The 23,251-nt window shown below is 41.3% G+C and overlaps 1 protein-coding gene and 1 long non-coding RNA gene across 2 annotated transcripts in view; one reads left to right on the top strand and one right to left on the bottom strand.

Moving 5' to 3' along the window:
* Positions 1 to 10,247, top strand: part of LOC146658376 (uncharacterized) — a 52,209-nt gene extending 41,962 nt beyond the window's left edge. The window contains exon 2 of the long non-coding RNA XR_014913704.1: positions 9,907 to 10,247. This is a non-coding gene — a long non-coding RNA (uncharacterized LOC146658376). The remainder of the gene's footprint in view (positions 1 to 9,906) is intronic.
* The window catches only part of grik2 (glutamate receptor, ionotropic, kainate 2), a 350,655-nt gene that overhangs the window by 279,986 nt on the left and 47,418 nt on the right, over positions 1 to 23,251 (bottom strand). The gene's annotated exons all lie outside the window — the stretch shown is intronic.

Here is a 23,251-nt window from a genome sequence, read left to right as displayed (position 1 = left end):
AAGGCAATCGTTGTCTTTAAAATACTAAAAATTTGCAACTTGTTTGCTACAAAACGTTATTTAGCTTTGAATAGACTGTTTGTCATTTCTGCTACATTGAAATAAATTTCTCTCTTGAATGGGATTCTTATTGTTGTTGTTGTTGTTGTTGTTGTTGTTGTTGTTGTTGTTGTTGTTGTTGTGATCATATGCTTTCACCGTGCAGACAGGGATAACTGTGAACTAACTTCCATCTTATTCGATTCATATTTATATTTGGTCCCGACGTTTCTGAAAAGAATGTTATGGCTTTGTGTTAACATCACTTTTAATATGTGGGCATGTGTTCAACCAGTGCCCTGAATGTGATCTAAAGAACAATGCTGCACCAGTTTCTCCGTCAGTCTTATTTTCATCCTAATAATACTTTATAACCAAAGCAGAGGTAAAGTAACTGTTAAATACTATTCTCACTTTATTATTATTTGTTCTCACTTTAAAAATAAGGAACACAAATACATGGGTTGGTGGGTTTTTGTTACTGATAAATTGCAAATATTGAAATGTTTGCATTTTTTTTTTACTTCACTTAAAATGTGGCTTGAATTTACACGGCAACCTTAGTTTTTTTAATCTAATTATATCTCCAATGACTTTGTGCTAAATGGTAAATGGACTGATTCTTATACAGCGCTTTTCTACTCTCCCGGAGTGCTCAAAGCGCTGCCTCAACATGCCTCATTCACCCGGTCACACCCACTTCTAAACTCAAGTGCAACTAATAAACAGTCACACTCCGAGGAACGCATCGGAAGGCAATTTGTGGTTAGTATGCAGACTGCAGGAGCCAGGAGTCAAACCACCAGCCTTCCAATCAGGAGCTGATCTGCTCTACCACCTGAGCCACAGTCGCCCTGGACTACACAGAGTCCCTGCTGACACAAAGACTCAATAACAACTGTGTTTAATCCATTAAGTTACTGTGCTCCCTTTGTGGACACGTGTCACGTAAGCATCAAAACGATTCCCACCCCAGTCATTAATGATTAATTACGATACTGCCAGTAGCACTAAATCCAGAGTCATCTTCACAGGACTGAAGAAGAGTCAGACATTGATTGGGAATATTAACTTTAGCAAAAATACGCACTTCTTTTTCAGATGCCCTGGTCAGGAGTGAAACCCCGACCTGTAGTTCCAAAGGCGAGTAGTGTTACCGCGGTCCTGCAGACTAACCAGCGTCTCTGTTCCACTGTGGTTATCAGTGACACTCAGAATTCACACCGATTCAATCTGTGCTGTTTTAAACTTGATTGTTAACTGAACACCTCGTTCACAGTCAGTGTTTCATTAAAAAAGCTCCTTTTAACAACTGTGCTGTGTTTCTTTGTTTTCTAAAAACGTGTGTTTTTCTACTTTCATCTCAATTTTCTTTAAACAAAAGACAAATAATCTTCGTTCAGCTCATCATTTCTGTGGAGTGAAAATTATTTATGAAGAAAACTATGCTGACTTCCTCCACCCACTCTCTGCACGTCAGCTGCTGACAGTTTGATGGTGATCAGCATCAGAGCATCAGTGCTGCAGAACGGGAAGCGTAGCATGACGAGCTCCAAGAACACGTTCCATCTTTATCACAGCTGAGCCGCGGCTGTAGTGGACGTGGTTGGGGAGGGTGGTACTGAGAGTGGGAGGGGTGTGGATGTGGGTGCAAGTGGGCAGGAGGAGGCCTGATGGAGGCAATAAAGGAACAAAAACATGCATGGACGATGGAGAAAAAAGGTTATCAGTAAGATGCAATATACTAAATATACTTATATAAATATGTTTATATGTTTAAATTCCATCAGTCTCACTGATGCTGGGTTACATTAGAAAACATGTATTTCATGCAGGTGCATGATATGTCACTGTTCATAAACTGACAGGATCATCCAAATACATCTGGGTATCATCTGATTAGTTATAATAATGAGCCACTACTTATAGGAAGCATACAGAGATTAAATAAGAGGGGCCCAATAACTGATGATCAGCTCTACACAGCATTCAAGGTTCTCTGTGATTCATGAGTGTGAGTGGAGACAAAATCCTGCCTCTTTGAAACCAACTAAGGGTCGTTCCTGTGAGACCGAGCACACTTTCTAATCTGTTTGATGCTCAGTGTTGAATTCTTTGTGAGCTCAGTGGTGTCAGTGCTAGGCTGGACATCATGTAATAGAAACAGTTTCTGTGCTTGGATATCGATGAAAGGCTGAATAGGACTGACAAGAGTTAATATTTGAGAAGCTACTCATTTGAGACTACTCCACCACGTAACCAATAATAGAGATGAGCTGATCATTATTATGTGCAGCAGTATCCAAATTTTTATTTTGCAAGATGGGTTGAACATGTGCAGTCTTTAAAGATCCCAGGAGCGCACCACACAACAGCTGATCGTCTTCAGGAGCTCAGAGCTCAGCTGCTGCTTTTTAAAGACGTCGTGGGCGTGTATGCAGACAGCAGGTACAAGGGCTAGGCAGTGTTGGGTGAGTTACTTTAAAAAAGTAATTAATTACTTTGTCAATATTGTATTTAAAATACTTACCTAATTACTGTGTCAGAAAAGTAACTTAATTACTAAATAAGTAATTTTTTTTTTTTTTTTTATCTCTAGCCATCAGAATTGTTGTCTGAAGGCCAAGAAAGATGCCAAGCGGATTTATTTTACCAAGTGGATCATCATGGCCTTGCCATATTGGTCCATTTGATTGACCTTTATTATAAGTATGAATTTATTTTATTTTCAGTTGCTACAAACGGGACAGACATGACTGGGGGATAGGACAGGGAGAAAGAATGAAAGAAAGAGAGGGAGAGAAACTCAATAAGTAATTTAACTAAATACTTCTTAAAATCCCTCTAAAGCTCGAGTGGACAAACAATAGAAATTAAACTCTTTAAATAATAAATACATTTTTAAAGACGGAGACTCTACAGTACGCAGCGCTAGCATCTCTTCCACAGTGTAGCCTGCAGTCATTTTTTAAGCACCGTCTGTGCTGCTGAAGTAAAATCAGGTTTTGCTGCTCAGCAGGAGTTGCCGCGGTGTTATCCATGGATGATGATGAAGGATCGCTCAGAAGTGTTCGTCTATGCTCTGTGTCAGGCGCTTCAGTAGGTTACTCGTGCTATTAACAGCAGCCCATAGTTTTGACATATCACTGTAATGTTCTTGTCTGCTTGTTTCAGAAAAGTGAAGATACGGGAGTATGTCCACGTCATGAAACAGCCACTCGCTTCAGTCCGACAGCTTCCGCTGGAGAATACGACTGTGCAGCAAACTGGTGTGAAATGACGCGCAGCTGCACTACAGTGATGTTAGTGCGGCAGAGTTTATTTCAAATTATTGAAATTAAATAATGATATTCAGCGAGTTTAATTATTTTACAATGTAACGCAAGTACATTGTAAGTAACTGTAATTAAAATACCTAAAAATGAACAGTAATTAGTTACTCTACTTTTTCAGTGAAAAAGTAATTTAATTACAGTAACACGTTACTTAGTAGTAATGGAATTTGTTTAAGGGTTTGTAATCAACGGCAGTAAATCAAACAAAGCTGGACTATTGTTGATTTTTGAATGGATAATATCAGAGGAATGACTCTGGTCTGACTCTGTAAGATGCAAATATGGAGACTCTCTTTAACAGTGTGTTATGACAAACACTCAGCTCGTCTGATGTTTATCTTTTGATTTGCTAGCACTGTAACATTTCTCCGTGCTGTTTACCACAAACAGTTTTCACTTACTCCTTCATAGCAACATGTTTTCTTATGTTTTGATTGAATACTGTGCCTGTAAGACCTTGTTCAGGTAAAACTGTGCAAGCATGTTTTATTGACTCAAACGCTAACCCGTGGTTTCACGCTGAGAGCGTGATCATAAAAACAGGACTCTAAATGCAACGCTTTGGGCCAAGATGACTTCTTTCTAAATCATAATGGTCATAACGGTGTACTCTTCCAGCCACTGGAGCATGATGAATTAACTTTATATATATTATATGTAATATATAACTTATTGTATTCATTTAATTTTATATAGTGCCAGCTCACACTGGCAGGCCTGGGCGCTTCACTGTAGGATGGAGTTCCTACAATATAAAAGAGTCTTATATGGTTTTAATGTGATTAATCCTCTTTTTCACTCTGCATTCATGTTCTGTGCGCCTGTGCAAACCCTGCAGAGACACCGAGTTTCTTTCACTAAACAGTATCATTATTATTCAGCGGCCTGTTTGTACTGAACACTTTGTACCTTTTTATATAAGATCAACAGCAGAAGGCTTTCTGTACTTCAGGGAGCTGTCTGCAGCAGTACAGGAGCCTCAGAGCGAGAAGACTGAAGACGTTTTCACGCAGTGAGCCGCTGGAGAATTGCAACTAGGTTGTGTTTATTCTGTCATCTCGCCTTTATTCAGCTCCGTTTTCTCATCCTGTTACCTTCCTGCACTTTGTTTTTCTCTCCCTACCACTCATCTTTTCCTGTGACATCCTACGAGCGAAGATTACTATAAAAGATATAAGTGTGCGATGTGTAATTTTCCTCTCTTTCTCCTGATAGAAAACCTAAGGAATGCTCTGCTCGGCACTTTCACAAATGTCAGTGCTTCTCCACCATTGTCGAGCACTTGCACAGACACAAAATGTCAGCATCTCTCTTCAGTCACAGTCTTTGCGAACTGCTCTCATCTTGAAATGTCAATGGGCAAACCATAATGAGAGGAAGCAGATTCTTGGAAGGCAGACGGCACAGCCTGCTGCAATCCATTATATAGATCTGCAAAGATCTGCTGTGGTGTGTTGGCTTCCCAGGACAGAAAAACTCATCCTCTGTCCACAGACCTGTGACCCGAACAACCACACAGGCCTCACTCATCTGTACACCAAAGGAAATAATTGAGTTTCACACATTTAATGGGAACACTGAAGCTGTGCGGTCGTGTTTAAAGGACAGGCAGGCAACACAGCTTTATTTTGCTTAACAGTCCAACCTCGTCCATATGCACAGTTAGCTAAGTGCGTCTGTGCTGAGTTAGGCATCCAGTCAATCCAAGGGAGCAGCTCTTAGTCTGCAAGAAAATACAGCCTGCTAACAGCACAGGATGTAAGTCCCATCTTCTCTCCTTTTCCTCGTTTCCTGTTTGTTTAACGATAACATCAGCTGACCAGTACTCACAAGTTTTCCTTCTGTTTCTAATGAGCAGCTTTGTTTTTCATTGGTTTTCTGTGTTCAGACAAGTGTGCGATATCGTCTCACGTAAAGGGGAAACGCGGGAGATGATGGGCCAGAAGTCCACTCCCTTGAGGCAATTTGTTCCCACATACAGCCTGATACATTCTTCTCATTGTGAAGCGATCCTGGTCTGAGATCCGTCAGGGCTCCGGTGAAACATGGAGCAGCCTCAGTAACTGATTCAGCTAAGTAGGAAACTACTGCGTCTGTGCAGACACAGCCTTTTTTTACTCGTTCTGATCAACTAATAACTTATTAACTAACAACTAATAATCTTGACGGCTCGGATGAAGATGTGTCTGTGGAGACGTGTCACTGTGGCAGTCGCTCTGCCTGTGAAAGGAGGGTTTCCTCTGAGCGCTTCGATCCACGAGGACTGTAGGCGTTACTGGTCATTAACACGAGAAAAGCTTTTCTCTCATTGTGACAGAGCCTGAATTAATACAAAGAACGTCACCAGAAGTCTGTAACGTATCAACCCTACAGATATACGTTGTGTATAAGTGACCCGTGATACACACAGTGATTTGATGCGCTGTTAATAAGACAGCTTTAAGCTGGACCATAAATATAGCAACAAGCAGCACTGTCCATAATAGAGAAATTAAGGTTTGATGCAGCTGATAAATAAAAAGGACCAGGAACAGCGTGATGGATGGTTGGCATTAGCCCATTCTTTTACAGATGATTTGCAAGAATACAAAGTGAAAAGTGAATTCTTCCCCTCTCATACACATGCTATAAATCTGTCCTGCAGGGATGCACACAGAGAGCAAAAGTGAGAGGAGGAAAAGGAAGTCCTCTGCTTATATCATCGTTGGAATAATTCTGCTCACATCCATCATGCGCTCAGTTCATTTTTCACAGAATACTGGGCAACACCTATTTATTACAGGAAATGTTTTTAAAAGTGGAAAAGAAGACATTGAAACTGGGCCCTTTAATAGAGACGTTTCACTTTTTCCTCCTGTGAGAACAGACAGAAATGGGTGGAGAGGAAGGCAACATGCTTTAGAGATAATGAGAAAACAAAAGGCAAGAAATTCTATTTTCTGCAGGGGAAAGCAGCACTTTCAGCTGTGCATTTATTTATAATGTCATAAAAAAAAGATCATTCAGATTGTGTTGGACGCAGGGACAGCGCACTGATAACACAGCAAACTGCAGGCCTGGCTTTTAAAGCAAATCTCTCAGCCCTGCATTGTTCAGCTAGAGTGGCTCTGGAGGTCACGCTGTGAGTACACTGGAATAGGACTGCAGGTGAGCTGGTGGCGTCAGACATGTTTAGCTGGTGAGCCCCTGCTTTATTAAAGCTTTATTATGGAAACTTGCTGGCAACCTCTGAGTCTCATGTCTGAGTCGCGTACAACAGCTACAGTGGAAATCTTAATTGTTTGATCTCATAATTGTTGCATCAGCATGACTGAATGAGTCCGTGCATGCAGTCATACGTATGACAGAAAGACTGTAAAAACGATTTATAATAAAAACTCAGTTTACTTACGCATCAATATGAGTCATGAACAAGGATTTCCTGAAGACCTGACAATGAGCTGCTGATGGGAGTGTTAGTAGTTGAACCGCATACACCAAAAACTGAAGCCTTTGCATACTTAGTGTTGTATCTTCTGAATGAGACAGATTTCATGTTCACGTCAACGTATTTCAGCATCTGTTAGTCTGGATGTTTAAGTGTGTGAGTAACTGAATGATGTCTTTAAAAGAGCGCGTGTTCAATCCATCCTCTTATCTTTGTCTGGAGCCCAGAAGCAGGTACACCCTGCTGCAAGGCTAACACAGACACACCTCTGGGCAAGTCAAAGTTACCCTAACCCCACTAACTGCATGTCTGTGGGAGAACCCACGCATACTCCACGCGGAAAGAACCCGGCCTGGTGGTGGAATTGAACTCAGGACCTTGCTGTAGGGCAGCAGTGCTAACCACTGTGCCACCGTGCTGCGGATGAATGCCAGAAATAATCTGGTGTCAACATAACAGCCCCAGGTCAGCGCCTCAGTTTACCGGCTAATATTTGATTGTATTTATTGTATTTGACTTTAAATCTGAAAAAATAATGTCACAAAAGCCTTGAAATATGATGCAGTACACCCGCTGGCCAACACTTAGACTTCCTGCTGCAGCTATCAGCCCTCAGCTGCCTCACTTATGGTATGAGACTGGTGAACAGCTCGTCTGCGTAATGTAACATCTGTAGCTTAACTGTAGCAAAACTAACTTGAAAGTTGACTTTACTTCATGCTGGATTTTGTTGATGGTTTGAACATTAAACTATGACATCATCATCATCACTGCTGCTGGGAGCTGCGTGGCCTGGTCATACTTTTATTGACACGTTTCTACTGCAGGTCTATTTTAGTCCGAAGTGTGGGTGAAACATCTCTGTGTGCATGGTGCCACAGAGTGGTGTGTTCAACGACGCGACCAAAGACAGTTTTCTGAATGACTCTGTGATTCTGTTTGTTTACAACCATTCACAAACTTCATGAAGGAATTTTCTGACAGTTCAGTTCCTGCTTAGGCACTGAGATATTTTACTACTTATTCTGCTGCTGACAAAGACGCAAATGCAATCTCATCTACGAGTTCCTGACACGCGTCCAACTAAACCACAATGATGGTGCAAGAACAGAACAGAGACTCTCTAGTGTCCGGGTCACTTTAATGCCGGGGGGCCAATCCAAACGAAACCTTACAGTAACATCATCACCAATACAGCTCGGACTGACATCGACATGTTCTTTAGAATATATGTCTACTTCATCATCATCCTGCAAATGCAATGTTATGTTATTTATTTGCATTCATTTCACATGCCAACTCACTTGGTCATCAGCCAGGACGCTGGATCAACTACACGAACTAAATATGGAAAAAAGGGTTTGAAGAAAACACCGTAGGCATCACGACATTTACATGATACTTAATCTGCTCGGAAAAGACCGCTACACGTTTGACTTTACAGAGCTGTGATATCACAGTCCTGAGATTCATGTGTTACCCAAAAACAAACAAACAAAAGTCTAAAAAAATCTAGCTTAAGTCTGTTACTGTCTAGCAAATCACCAGCCACACATCCAGGGTCAGACTTAATCCTGTTTCCTTCAAGGAGACAATAACAGATGCTGAGATGTGACGGACTGCAGATCGGGAAAGGTGCCGGCATTCAAGGATTCATCGTGAAATGTAGACGTGATGCAAAGGAAAAGAGAAGTGTATGGAGCAGATCACATCATTACATTAATAAATATCAAGCTGGAATGAAACATTCACACATAATATTATTAAAAATCTATTCATTATCATTGATTCTAAGATTATAAGCTGTTGAATAATAAGTTATTTTTTATGTGATTCAAAGCAGACGAGCGTGATGCTGACAGAAGGCCTGAGCCACATACAGATGTTACACACACTGAGGATGAACACGCCATTAATAAGAAAGACAGGAATGTAGGACAGTAAAAATAAATGTTTGTAATTTCTTACACGGCTGCAAACAAACAGGGTGGTCATGTGTGAAGAGGAAACGGGCGTCACTCCATCAATGCAAGAAGAAAACACATCATGTCAACTTCAAACTGCCAAACTGGATGCACCGTTTCACACCACTGACACAGTCCAATGAGAAGTCGTAACAGTATGAATGAAGAAAACAGCTGATGTGCATTACAGAGTGAGAGAGCTAACTATAGAATAGAATAGAATAGAATAGAATGGCACTTTGTACATGTACAATGAAATTGTGAGTGCTTCACACCTTCTGTTTGGATAGACAACAAAAGGTTGTAACGTAATTAATACTGAATAGAAAAACCTGGAGTAACTAGAACAAATCGGTTAGCTGGAGTTAAAAAGTCTTGTTGCAGTGGAGACAAAGGACCTCAATGTTCAGATTAACAACACACTCATCTACCTCTGCTGCCGCTCTGCCCAGCACAGCTTTCAGTCTGTTCTCTGTTCCTTATGTGAGTCCAGCCTCCTGAAAAGCACTGAGCTGGATCTTTTCACCAGGTTGTTCGGGTGTTTTTGTCTGTCAGTCTGCACCTCTAACACACAACAGCATTAAAAAAGCACTGAGCACCACACTGTGATGAATATCATAACATGATAAGTATTGAACACATCACCAATTTTCTATCCATCCATCCATTTTCTCCCACTTATCCTGGACCAGGCTGCAGGGACAGCAGCCTAAGCAGACAAGCCCAGACTCTCCCCAGTCACCGCCTCCAGCTTTCAATCCAATTGTATTTACACAGCGCCAAATCACAGTTGCCTCAAGGTACTTTATATTGTAAGGTAGACCCTGCAATAATACATACAGAGAAAAACCCAACAATCATATGACCCCCTACGAGCAAACACTTTGGCGACAGTGGGAAGGAAAAACTCCTTTTTAACAGGAAGAAACCTCCAGCAGAACCAGGCTCAGGGAGGTTGAAAAGCCTTTAGTTAATTCAGTCTGCTCTCTCTTTCTAGTCCCTGTCAGGACTCTTGCTGCAGCATTTTGGATCAGCTGAAGGCTTTTCAGGGAGTTTTTTGGACTTCCTGATAATAATGAATTACAGTCGTCCAGCCTGGAAGTAATAAATGCATGAACTAGTTTTTCAGCGTCACTCTGAGACAGGTGTTAGGTTTGTAGCTTGAACCTATTCGCTGGAACGTTAAGACAATATAATTACACTGCTAAGCAAGACACAAATAGGCAAAGTTCTTCATGTTACTCGTGCACGGGAGAGAACCGGACAACCGCTTGACTCCAGTTGGTCTCGTCCGTTCTCCCATATCACTGTCCTTTTATTGAGGTTACATGAATATGCATAAGTTCATTAACATATGACGTCTACATACACAAAGAGTACCTTGCCTGTGTGTGTGTGTGTGTGTGTGTGTGTGTGTGTGTGTGTGTGTGTGTGTGTGTGTGTGTGTGTGTGTGTGTGTGTGTGTGTGTGTGTGTGTGTGTGGACTGCTGATCAAAGGGTCAAACATCCTTGGTCAGGAAGAGGGTAGCCTCCCCCTCACCCTAGATGGTTCATCCTAGATAACACGGTGAGGAAGTCCTGCAGTTCATCTAAACAAAGAGCACTTAGACTAGAACAGACGCAACTACGTTAATCCTACCATAAAATAATAAGACACGGTATGACCTCTCATGCTCCCAAAGTGCTGTCTAATACACACAAAGTTTGCAGACTATCAAGGATCAAAACCTCTACCAATCTACAACTAATTACAAAACTCTAAGCATATATAAGTAAATATTTCTAAGCATAAATGACAATCAACAATACAAATCTAACAACAGGATATTTCTAACTTTAGAGATGTTGCACAAATGGAAGAAAGCAGTCTTACATATTTGTTTAATATGTGCGTTGAAGGACATGTCCTGGTCAAAATGACTCCAAGGTTCCTCACAGCGTTACTGGAGGCCAAGGTAATGCCATCCAGAGTAAGGATCTGGTTAGATACCATATTTCTAAGCTTTTCAGGGCCGAGTACAATAACCTCAGTTTGATCTGAATTAAGAAGCAGAAAGTTAGCGGCCATCCAGGTCTTTATGTCTTTAAGACATTCCTGCAGTTTAACTCATTGGTGTGTGTTATCTGGCTTCATGGACAGATAGAGCTGGGTGTCATCTGCATAGCAGTGTAAATGTATGCTATGTCTTCTAATGATGCTGCCTAAGGGAAGCATGTATGATGTAAACAGAATTGGTCCTAGCACTGAACCCTGTGGAACTCCATAATTAACCTCAGTGTGTGAAGAGGACTCTCCATTTACATGCACAAACTGGAGTCTATTAGATAGATATGATACAAACCACTGCAGCACAGTACCTGTAATACCTACAGCATGTTCTAATCGCTCTAATAGGATATTATGGTCGACAGTATCGAACGCTGCACTGAGGTCTAGCAGGACAAGCACAGAGATGAGTCCACTGTCAGAGGCCATAAGAAGATCATTTGTAACCTTCACTAAAGCTGTTTCTGTGCTGTGATGAGCTCTGAAACCTGACTGAAACTCTTCAAATAAACCTCTGCAGATGATCTGTTAGCTGTTTGACAACTACTCTTTCAAGGATGTTTGATATAAAGGAAGGTTGGAGATTGGCCTATAATTAGCTAAGACTGCTGGGTCTAGAGATGCTTTTTGAGTAAAGGTTTAACTACAGCCAGCTTGAAGGCCTGTGGTACATAGCCGATCATTAGAGATAGGTTGATCATATTTAAGATCGAAGCATTAATTAATGGCAGGACTTCTTTGATGATCACTAAATCATCACTAAATAGGTTGTAAATCAGTCTCCAGCATCTCACATCTGCTTTTCTCCATGGCCTTTAGCACAACTACATATGAATAATTTCTCAACATTTTTTCATTTCAAAACAGTCACAGCTGAACATTGTTAATGCCTTTCACTCCTTTCTTTAAAAAATCCCCCATCATCACCTTTAGCTTTGCTCACCCCATCTTTGTCTGTCAAAAGGTTTCAAATCTTTCTTTGAACTCATATCATTGCAGTGATGAACATAATTAAATTCTTATTTCATTGCTTGTCCCCTGAGTTCCCAGCACCAGGCTCCTGCATGACGACACATAATGTTATCAACTACAGGTGATTTATGTCGGTCCTGAAGCCATGCCATTATTCAAAGTTACAGCTATGAACACTGTCCCCTCTCATCTTGCTTCCTATTTTCCCCCTCAGTTTTTAACTCTCTCCTTCTGTAGGACGCCCGTAGGAGTGTCTGTGCGTGTGTGAAGGCAAATAATGGTCAAATAATACATGAAGAGGAATTTCCAAATGAGTCATTGCAGGTGGAGAGCAGCTTTCCCTTTGGGCAGACTGAAGCATCTGTTATGACAAGCAAACCAAATCTGAGCTTTCCCTGGAAGAATTAGGAGTGATCCCCGTCACGCACACTCTCTAGCGAACATCTCCTCCATCTCTGACACTTTTGTCCCTGCTGGTTCTTCCTCCCCTCAAACATCCACTTCTTCCCCCCGTTGCCCCACCTCTTCCTCATTCCCACAATCCGCTATCTCACAGCACCTGTCACCTTCCATCTTTCATCTTCTCTTCACATCTCCAAAATACAGCTCTAAAAGGAGGGAAAAGGGAGAAGGACCCTTTTGTGTGTGTGTGGGAGTGGGGGGTGAAAAAATGAGTAAAAGAGAGCGAGTGCCTCCGGCAGGAATGTTGAGATAATGGTTTCATTTGGAGAGATTGTGATGAGGTGCTTGAAGGGAAAATCCCTTTGGATGGTTGGATGAGCTACGTCTCTCTTTTCATCTCTGTGCCATCCTTAAAGCCACGAGAACATTGGACCCTCTGCCTTTAACTAACCCTGACAGCCCAGCTATGGGGAGAGGAAAGCTGCCCTACACAGCCGTGTGCCTCCAGGCTCCTTTTAAACATGAAAGGCTCACATTTGCAGTCAAGCACACATATAAAAGGCATAAAAGCCCAGAAATAAGTCAATCAGCAATCAAAGGTAATATTTTTCATCTAAAGCCAGAACATTAAAAGCATTAATGTCCAATTTGGCACCATGTTAAAATGCTGGGAACATGGGCTTTTTTATTAGTGGCTCCTGACTCCAAAGAGGCAGAGAAACAAGCAGAGACAGAAACACTTCATAAATATTCATAACGCCTTTTAAAAGTTGTAATCATTTTTCCTTTTATGCATAATGTAGCTTATTTATTTCACACATTACCATGCATTTGGAGGAAATTGTTCCCCATTTGCGGGAACTTGTGTCTCTGACCGTAGTTGCTGGGACACAGAGCCAGCTGCCAGCTGGGGGATACGTGCAAATGCTCCAGTAGATTTTGATGTGTTGCACATGTTTAGCTGTTTGCAATTAATTATTTCTAGAAATTCAAAATAATGGAGGTGGTAGTTTGGTGAGCCATGTCACAGAGCCGGTTCACCAGGACATCGTACCAGATATTTATCTCCAATCACGATCGGAGCTGAAAACCTGCAGAATTTAAGTCACACCCGCATGTGTCTGCAGCGTTTCACTACATGCTGTACTGTGCATGCGACAGTTTGAGTTTCACCCTTCCCTGAAATCAACACTAATTCATCTCTTTAAATCATTTCATCCACTCGCAGCGTTTCAACAGTTACAACAGACCTGTCTCTTCCTCCACAATATACTTTTATAAACACTGATTTAAAAATATTACAAAATGATTTTTATAATATATGTATATAAACTGAATAGCTGCTGAAAGACAGGTTATCAATTCAGAAGCCACATGTATGATGTAACAATCAAAGATGATTTTACAGAGGCTAAGACAGCCTGAATCTGTCATTTAATGTAAGCATGACGCATTTCATTTAAACGTTTAATAGTGCATTGATGGACATTGTAATGAAGCTCTATACAAAATACCAGCTTTAAAAACAACCAGTGCTTTGAGCTGCTTCATAATTACTGCACTACAGCTGTTATCTTTGAAATGACTGTTATTGTGTTCATGGACTAAATGAATGTTCCCTTCATTTTTGAGTGAATACATTTTAAACCTCTAGTCCTTAAAAAGAGGAGACTTTAAACAAAGTTAAAGCATTTCATGTGTGGGGTAAGCCCTCATCAGTACTGCAGTTTAATACGATATCTTTACTATGATGATCTCCTTTAATGTCATCAGTCTGTCAACTGCAGATGAAAGAGCACATTGGTGGAGGGCTACAGAAATGGTTGTTCTTCTGGGAGGTGCTGTCAGAGTAACAGTTAGTTCTTGGTCACCTCCCTAACTAAACCCTTTCTATCCCGGTGGTTCCACACGTCTCCCTTTACAAATGATCGAAGCTGCTCAGTGGCTCAGTGGGACTCACAGCAAGTCCTTGGACAGCGCAGTCTGTGCAAGCACTGCCCACCGTGGGATCTTATATACACGGCTTTTAGCCTTTCTAGATTATTTCCACTAAACTAAATTTACCAGCCGAGTTATAGAAACATGATCAGTGGGAAAAGGATACACCTGAGCTTCATTTGGAGTTTCATGACAAAGCTTGTGAATACGCATGAACATTATAAATATATTTCGTTTTTATTTATTAATTTTTTAAATAAATGACAGATGACAAAATGTGGAGCAAGTGAAGCCCTGTGAATACTTTCATATGCAATGGATCACTCAAACTGAAAGGACATTAATAATGCTTGTTGTTGCAAATGTGTGTCATATCTATGCCACCATCACCATTACTGATGTGATAATGGCTCCAACATGGAGGCACAACTTTGGAAGCGAGTGTTAGTCGTGGCTACAGCACAACAAAGAGGCTGACAGTGTGTTTGCACTGACTCCCTCAGCGTCTTGATTCCTTTCATTTCTGACATTTATGCATTAGATTGTCACAAAATGCATTTGCATAAAATATTTATCTACATGTAGATAACAAGGCGGAAACTCAGACATGCAAGAACTCTGAGTCCATCAGTCACGATGACATGAACCTCCCACTCAGCGTGGTGTAGCCTGAGCGTGGCACAGGCCCAGGACCAGCTCTGCCTCCCACATGAGTTACCAACAACACCTGCTGAGGTCCAGTTTCACCGTGCACACTCCAACTAACACAACTCTGCTTCCATTACTCCCCCGCATGGATCCAGCCACTTCCACTTTCATCGGCATGCTCAGTACATGCAGCAGGGTGTGTACTCAAATACACACTCTCTCTCCTAATAGCCAGATTAGCACGTTGATAGCATGTGCTCACACTTCCCAAACAGAACGTGTGCAAAGCTGTGGAAACACACAACATGGTGTGAATGCTAACGGTGGGAATATAGTGGAAATATTTCTCACTTGGTCTGTTCGATGCAAGTTCCTCGAATAGCAAAGTGTGAGAAAAATGTGGCATGAATATCTACAGGTAGTACAACCACAGCCAGCCACGGCGCCACAGAGAGGGAGGAGCTTCGTCAGGGAGTAGGTGGGGGGTGGGGGGCTGTCGGGAGCGTGTGCTCAACAACAGGCAATCAGTCCATGAGGAGAATAAAGAGTCCACACTGGCTGAATCGAGGCGCCACACTAAGAGCATCCTACAGCCAACCCCCTCCCTCTATAGCCCCTCCTCCTTGTTCTGAATAAGCCTGAAGTGAGTTCTGACACAACTGATGACTTTTGTTACGCGTGATTATATTTTAGTGTGTAAACAGTCACACTGTGTTGGTGGGATGTTGTTAGGATTGCTTCACAAAGCTGATCCGTTAACGATCGTGTTAGTTCAGGTTTCAGTTCTTTGTCCCATTGGCTGTGATCAGTGTGGCAAAGGTGTAAAACCACAGCGAGCAGACTGGGTGCTGTTGATGGTCGGCTGCAATCGAACCAGTGAGCGTGCTGTAAAGACCGTCAGCTGTCAGAAAGTCATCTATTTTTAATAGTGCCTCTATGGACACGTGTTTGCTTTAGCAAAGTAATTAAATAAGTACCAGTAATAACTTCCAAACCTCGGAAACCTGCAGTTCAAACAAAGTTAAAACATTTCGTTCGTGGGTTAAATGCTCGTGAGCGCTGCAGTTTAATAAGATGCTGCTCAGGAAACATACACAGGGCATCTAAAAAGTTTTCACAGTGCTTCTCGTCCCACATTATGTGCCGTTAAGCCTTGTTCCAAAACTGACTTCATACTTTTTTCTCCTCAAATAATTCACACAATAAAGTGCTCGAAAGAAGACATTAATATCGAAATTGCAGCTGGCAGTCCCACAGTTATCAGAACTGACTATTAGGATTACTTTTGTTGGTTTTCTATTGAAGACGGAGAAAATCTGAAGATCTGTTTTCCTGCTGCTGCTGTATTCTTTGACCTTATGTGAAGGAAGATAAAGAAGCAGGCTTTTTGGAGACGAAGACGTCCCAGGAGAGCTGTCAAAGACATATGTAGGACAGAGAGAAGATTATAAATAGATGAGATATAAATAATCGACACCAGACGTGTGACACAGAGCAGACAGGACTGTGGCTCTTTGTTCTTGTTGAGTTAAAGCAGCCCGTTAGCAGAGGAGCTTTGGGTTTCTGACAGAATACAACAGAGGGAAGGCAAGAAAACAAAGAGCGTGTGATAAGGAAGGATGAAGCAGGGGGAGCCGGAGCGAAGGATTTAATTCTTTTAAATATTTAATAGCCAACAAAACAACATTGTCTAAATCATTTTAAGTACCAGGGTCTGTGGTGCTCGGAGGCTTCATGGTCTGCACACTCATCTACTTCAGCTTACAAAAGACATGGATGGTTTTGAATGTGGGCAAAAGGCTGGGACTGGAATTACACAAGACGTTGAGAATTTCTAAACGTTTAGGAATGACTGTTACTGGTGGAAACGCAGCAGAGACCTGTCTCACTGTCTGAAAGGAAAACGTCTAAAAGGGCTGAATTTTCCCTCCCTTATTGTTAGACACGTTTCTTAATCATTAACCTGCTGTCCTGTTACCAGATTAGCCTGTTTAATGTGGACTGTGTGTGCACTCCTTCCTTCCATCATATCCAGATCAAACTACATTTATTTTGAAAGCAGTCCTTCTCCTACTGTCGTAACACTGTTTACATCACTGCCAGCACAGACACTCATTAAACTTTGATTTCTTTGACAGACGGCAGTTGAGTTACTTATTTGACTCTTTAGACAAACTGGGTTTTAATGCTGGTTTGGATTAAGTTACTGTATTATTCCCCACAGGCCTGTGTCAGACACAGTAATTCATAATATTAATAAATAAATGAGTATTTATTCTACAGGGCTGAGCTCACTATCATTCGTAACAGCAGCTGCGCCTCTAGCTGTAGCCCTGCAGGCCAAATCACAGGTTTCAGGCATCGTTCAGACTGGGATCAGACCCAGCGTTTCTCTCCATGGTCAAAATCTTCTTCATATATTTATGTAATTCTGTCCCAGATGTTCTTCAGTCATTTGGCCAAATATTTGGATAGAAGCTAAATATGAGTAAGACTGAAATGTTTCCTGCTAATAAGGCTGCTATTGAATTCCTCTTCCTGTATTTCCTGTCATAATTGCCTGTTACAGCTTACATGTTAATTAAACATTAGCTTTACAAAGCCAGGAGATGCTAACCAAGTTAAACATATTAGCTACTCAAAGAAAGACACAGGCAGACCACACCACAGCAGCTGGAGGGGGGCCCACTCACTGCTGCACTGCTGGGGGGCTGATTGCTGAATAAAGCCAGCTGTGTGCGTCTCCTCAGGAGGAATCTGTGGCAGCTGAGCTAATGGACGAGACAGGACACAGTCCTACAACACACAGGGCTACTAAGGCTATATGGTGAATGGACTGGTTCTTATATAGCGCTTTTAATCTGAGCACTTTATACGACTAATTCATTCACCCAATCACACAGGCACATTTTCTAGGTTGTGCAGTGCTTAGTATCTAACATTCATACACATTCACACTCGATGGATGCATCGGAGAGCAAAATGGGGTCAGTGTCTTGCAGATATTTGGCATGCAGACCTGAGGAGCCTGGAATCGAACCGCCAACCTTCCGCTTAGTAGCTGACCTGAGATCTGGGCTCATTTAAAGATTAGTTTGGCTTTACAGTTTCTTTCTGTTCCTGCTGCGTTAGCTGCCAACCACGATGTTCCTCATCCTCAATAGATGAGTTATTCACTTTGAACTTGAGTACCAACACTTTTAAACACCTGTGTACAGGCAGATTTGACATCCTTGTTTTCCACCCAAATACATCTCATTACATATCTACAGTGTTATCATTTTAAAAACATGTTTTTCCTTCGTGTCCCAGTCCTCCAGAGAGACACTCCTTCACCACATCTTTTAGGACATGTTCTCTAATATTTCTCTTTTTTTGGATCAGTTTTACTCAGAGTCTCAGAGACATTTCAACACTTTCACATGGAAACAGATTCACAGCTTCTAAACAGCAATAAAAATCTCTGATGCACTTAGTATTAATGGAAGTTGTTTAAACGAAGGTGAACTGAGTGAAGAGTAGAACAGTTGTTGCAAGCGGCTTTATTTAACAGACTGCTTGTTTGTTCCTTAACTGGTCTAACACCGTTTTTTATGCCATTCTCTCAAAAACGCTGCTCAAGTCGAGCTTAAAGACGGCAGAGGTCAGTGAAAATGTTAGCAGGTTACCCCATTAAACAAGCAGCCAGTGGAGTCTTTGGCCATGATGAAAAGCAGGAAAGCACCTTTGTCACAGGTGTGGAGCCACTGCAGAAAAGGGAAATGTCAAACCTCAGTACCCAGAAATACTGCTCATGGCTTTGGTGTTTTCTTCTAAAGCCTGAGGGAAGAATCAGCAACATCAGAACTCAAAGAGATTCAGGAATTAAACAGAGCTCCAACTATTTTATTTGGATTTACTTAGTGGCTTGAATAATATCTGGAGGTAGTATACACAACCAAACATTAACGTGGAAACGTTGCGTGTTTCAGGATGGTCACATAATAAACCACATCGTATCCCAGTGCAGTATCTCTGGGCTGTGCTAACACCACCTTCCAGGAGCTACAGGAACGTGGCGCCTGATACAACAGGGTTCCTTCTCTGAGCTCTTGTAATGTTGTTTTGGATGTATGAAGAACAGATGTTGTGAAAACAAAATGAAAAATATAGCAGGCTGTTTTCCAAAATGACACATTGAAGCTACACACATGTCAAGATGTGTAACTGTGTATGCAGCTAGCATCCTTTCACCTGGTGCTGTTGCTGTTTGAAGCTAAAGAACGATTTCAGCAGGTCAACGTTAGGTGGAATGTTTGTATCAGTGCTAATAACACACACAGGGTGAACTATAAAGCAGATGAATATTGCTATGTTCTGTCAGTTGCATCTGTTAGCCGTCCAATAACCCAGCAGTATGAACAACACAGAAGGCAGCTCAATGAGAGCTGAGGTCTCAGTGAGCGTCTAAACACGCCCCCCAGTTAACTCCTTTCTTTCAAAGTCGCGCCCATACAACGGGCTGTGTCACTCTAATAATGCATTATCATTCTAATTACAATCCCACACCAAACATGCTCCATGCTACATGTTCACTATCCTATGGTTAAGCATCTCTTAGACACTTTTACCAACTCAGTTCATGAAATTATCTGCATAGTTTGCAGATTGTTTTGCAAATAGCTCGTGACTAACATCAGCTTGAAGCTTCTGAGAGGCAGCAGTGTAAGAGGTTCCTTGAACCCTGAGGAGTATTAAGGAATCAATTCAATTTTATTTATACAGCATCAAATCACAACAGTCGCCTCAAGGTGCTTTATATTGTAAGGTAGACCCTGCAATAATACATCCAGAATCACGTCTGTATAAACCAACACAGTATAATCGAAGTAGTAGAACAAACACAAAGAAGACTTTTATTAAAACTGTAATCAAAAAGACAAATATGTTGAAAAATCAATAAAATGTTTAAACTCATGCGCCACCACATCATTTAAAACGTCTGACACTATTAAGCATCATTAAGTTATTAATAAGTTCTTCGTATGTAATTTATAAATACAGATATAATTTAAATTCTTGATTAACAACATGCAACATATTCATCATGTCATTTATGAAGCGTAAATGAATGATTAACAAAGTATCTGTAAAGTGAGGCTATTTCACCTCCCCAGAACATCGAATCTGTTCATTCAGTGTTTTCAGTGCAAGAAAGACTTTTTATAAGGTTGGAAAGCTGCAGGCAGCTGACACTGAAGACGTCGGCGGCATGAGTGACGCCATGAGAAATGACACAAACAAAGCCAAAGTGAGACAGGAGATACAAATATTTATCATCACATGCAAACATAACCCACGCTGGGTTTGTAGGACCACAGTCTGCGCTTGTAAGAGAGAGTGAACCAGAATCAGATCCACCAGCCGGACTGAAGCTTCATATTTAAAATATAATATGATAGGTTGTCTTTCCTCTGGTTTGTAGTCCATTACCTAACTTTAGTCAGACAGTGTGCAGTCAGGCTCAGTCCCAAAGAGCTGCTGAATTAAACCAAACAGTCGGTCATGTGCAATGAAAGACAAATGAAAACTCAGAGCTCCTAGGGGTAACGAGGTGATCAGGTCAAGATGTGGTTCTCCATGCTCAGTGGGAGAATCCCACATCAGTGGCATCTCCATGAAATCGTGAAATCCCAGCCTGTACTGCATTGAATAAAGAAAGAAAGAAAGAAAGAAAGAAAGAAAGAAAGAAAGAAAGAAAGAAAGAAAGATAGATAGATAGATAGATAGATAGATAGATAGATAGATAGATAGATAGATAGATAGATAGATAGATAGATAGATAGATAGATAGATTGATTGATTGATTGATTGATTGATTGATTGATTGATTGATTGATTTAATGGCCATAATGAAAAACAAACAAAAAACCCAGAAATGTCAAAATGCATCTGTAACACTGTGTTCGTGCAGATGTTTGGAAACGTTGTTGTTTTGAAAAAAAAATTAGGTTATTATTTTAAATTCAGACATCCAGTACTCATGTTTAGCATACTACATATTATCACTATTTTATTATTATTATAGAAAATGAACACAATGAATATTTGTGCTGAAGGAGGAAACCACCCAGTGTTTCTTTCAGCACCGCATCCTGATTTATTCAGCAGCATGTTGGAGCTGAAGCTGGACCCTCAGCACGTCCACAGTGAAACATCCCATTTTAAGGCTTATTTAAGCTCCAACTGCTTCATAAAGCAATGATACAATAAACATGTCAGTTTATTAATCATGAATAACTATATGTATTAAGAAAATACATGCTGTATAAATATTTCTAAACTAATACCGTACTAATGCTTAATGTGTTACTGGTCATTGTTATACTCATCGTTTTGTCTTTACCTCAGCATCCACACGGGCGATGCTGCAGCATCCACACGGGCGATGCTGCAGCAGACCCGTCACTGTTGCTCATGTTTCACGTCTTCTTACTGTTAAACAGACGGTGCATCACTCTGGGGACATTTTGAAACTGCTAAATTTCCATGTGAGCTTTTTACACAGATTAATGGCAGGTGAATTCAGACTTTAGACTCTTCATGTCTCTTAGCACAGCTGAAGGCTCCCTGCAGGGTCTGCAACAGGCTTCATCTCAAGGACTGAAGCACAAAGAAGGAGGGGCTGAACCTGTCCTCAGCATCAGTAACTGGACGAGTCTGAGAGGAACTGGAAACATGTCAGACAATTGTCTAAAACTGTGTTTAGTTCAGTATAATTACTCTGTGTGAGAGAGGCAGTGGAGTGAATGGATGGCTGTAAAGAGCAGAGGAAATAAGGACTCAGTATGAAACTGAGCAGATGATCGTAGAGTCTGTGGTGACATTACCCGTTTGTTAATAACGTCCTATTAAGAAGCCTCAAGCTGAGCAGTTTTACTGCTGTCAGCCATGGTGAAAGCAGGCTTGATAGGCCCGAGCACAGATACAGGCTAGTGAGGACAGCCCTGCTTTATCAGAGCCCACAACCTCTACTGAAGTCACATTTCAGTTTGCACAGGGCTATTTCCTGTGCAAACTGACTTCTGACAGTTGGATGAGTCGCCCCCTGCTGAGGAGGTTTAAGGCATCTGCACATCGGCTTTATTTTAGGCTGAAATGTCAGACTTTCATAATACAAAATGCCTTTACATCTCCATGGCTTATGGAGATGTAAAGGATTCAGCTGGCAGTAGCCTACTTCGAGTGAATACTTTGATGAACATATATTAACATTACACACTTAATTGGCATTGCAAAACACTTCACTCCTAACACACTTCCACACAAACACTAAAAGGATTTTTCATGGTCATTAAGATCAGAGCTAATCTAAATCACAAATCACCAGATAAAGCAACGTGTGTTTGGCAAAGGCCCGATGCTTTCCACTCTGTGGGTACAACTGTTGTGAAAACAGGTGATTCAGCTGAGCACTGCACTAATCTGAATAAGTGCCACTTAATGCTGAATGGCAGTGTTATATAAGGCTTCAAAAATCCAGAGGCCTCCAGCCCACAGAGCCACAAACTACTTCATGATGGAGTAGTTCTGGAGTCCTGAAAATTACAGCAACAGGGCAAAATGCTGCCGAACATTCAAAAAGAACACCAGCACTTCTGCTTTGCTTTGCACAGAACTGACAAATTAATGTGGATTGAACATTTTTTAAGGAAGATCGTAAGATTTTTATTATTGTTGACATTTCTGCTCGTGTACCAGACAGTCATGGTGCACATGGAGCTCAGTCTAATCACACACTATATACTTCACAGGCAGGCAGCCTGTAGCAGAGGCTATGTGGCACAGAATAAAAAGTATGTGAAATGAGCACAGCCTAAAACATATTCAGTGATAAATTTGAGCTGCAGAATAATTATGTTTATTTTTGACACCTTATTCACAATTTTCCTATAATATTATAATATAGTGGTTTTTTAGCTTCCAAAGGGGATGCTTTGAAAAAGTCCTCCACCACCCATCACTGTCAGCTCATAGTAAATCGTTTTGGGTGGTGCAGTAGATATTTATTTAACTATATGAGTAATGAAGAAGTACAGAGAGGTGAAGATGTGCGCCACTGTTGCTTACTCAAAATAAATAGATGTCCTTGTGTTGGGAGCACAGACGCTAAGAAAGCCCAAAACTCAAGTACATTGTGCTACTTTAAATGTTAAATGGATGGAGGCAAAGACAGGTTTGTCACGGAAATGAATGTTTGGCCCAGGCTCTCTCCTCTCTGTGTCGACAAAGACGTTGTGTGTTTTTTCCTCCACACCTCTCGTAACGTGCAGCCAGGCGTGGACAGGACGCTCTATAAAATCTGCTGGACAGGAAGAAGGCGAGCTGGATAAAAGAAGACAAACCTGCAGGTCTTCAATCAATACTGCAGACATCAATATGCACTCGCTCACTGCCCTGATACCAGCTTCCTGTTAGCTAACAGTCCAGCTCCTCACTG

This window comes from Rhamphochromis longiceps, linkage group LG11, assembly GCF_057381845.1.
Source record: "Rhamphochromis longiceps isolate RC_006_pf linkage group LG11, R_longiceps_female_GT1.1, whole genome shotgun sequence".
NCBI lineage: Eukaryota > Metazoa > Chordata > Actinopteri > Cichliformes > Cichlidae > Rhamphochromis > Rhamphochromis longiceps.
This window is presented reverse-complemented; position numbering and strand designations above follow the sequence as displayed.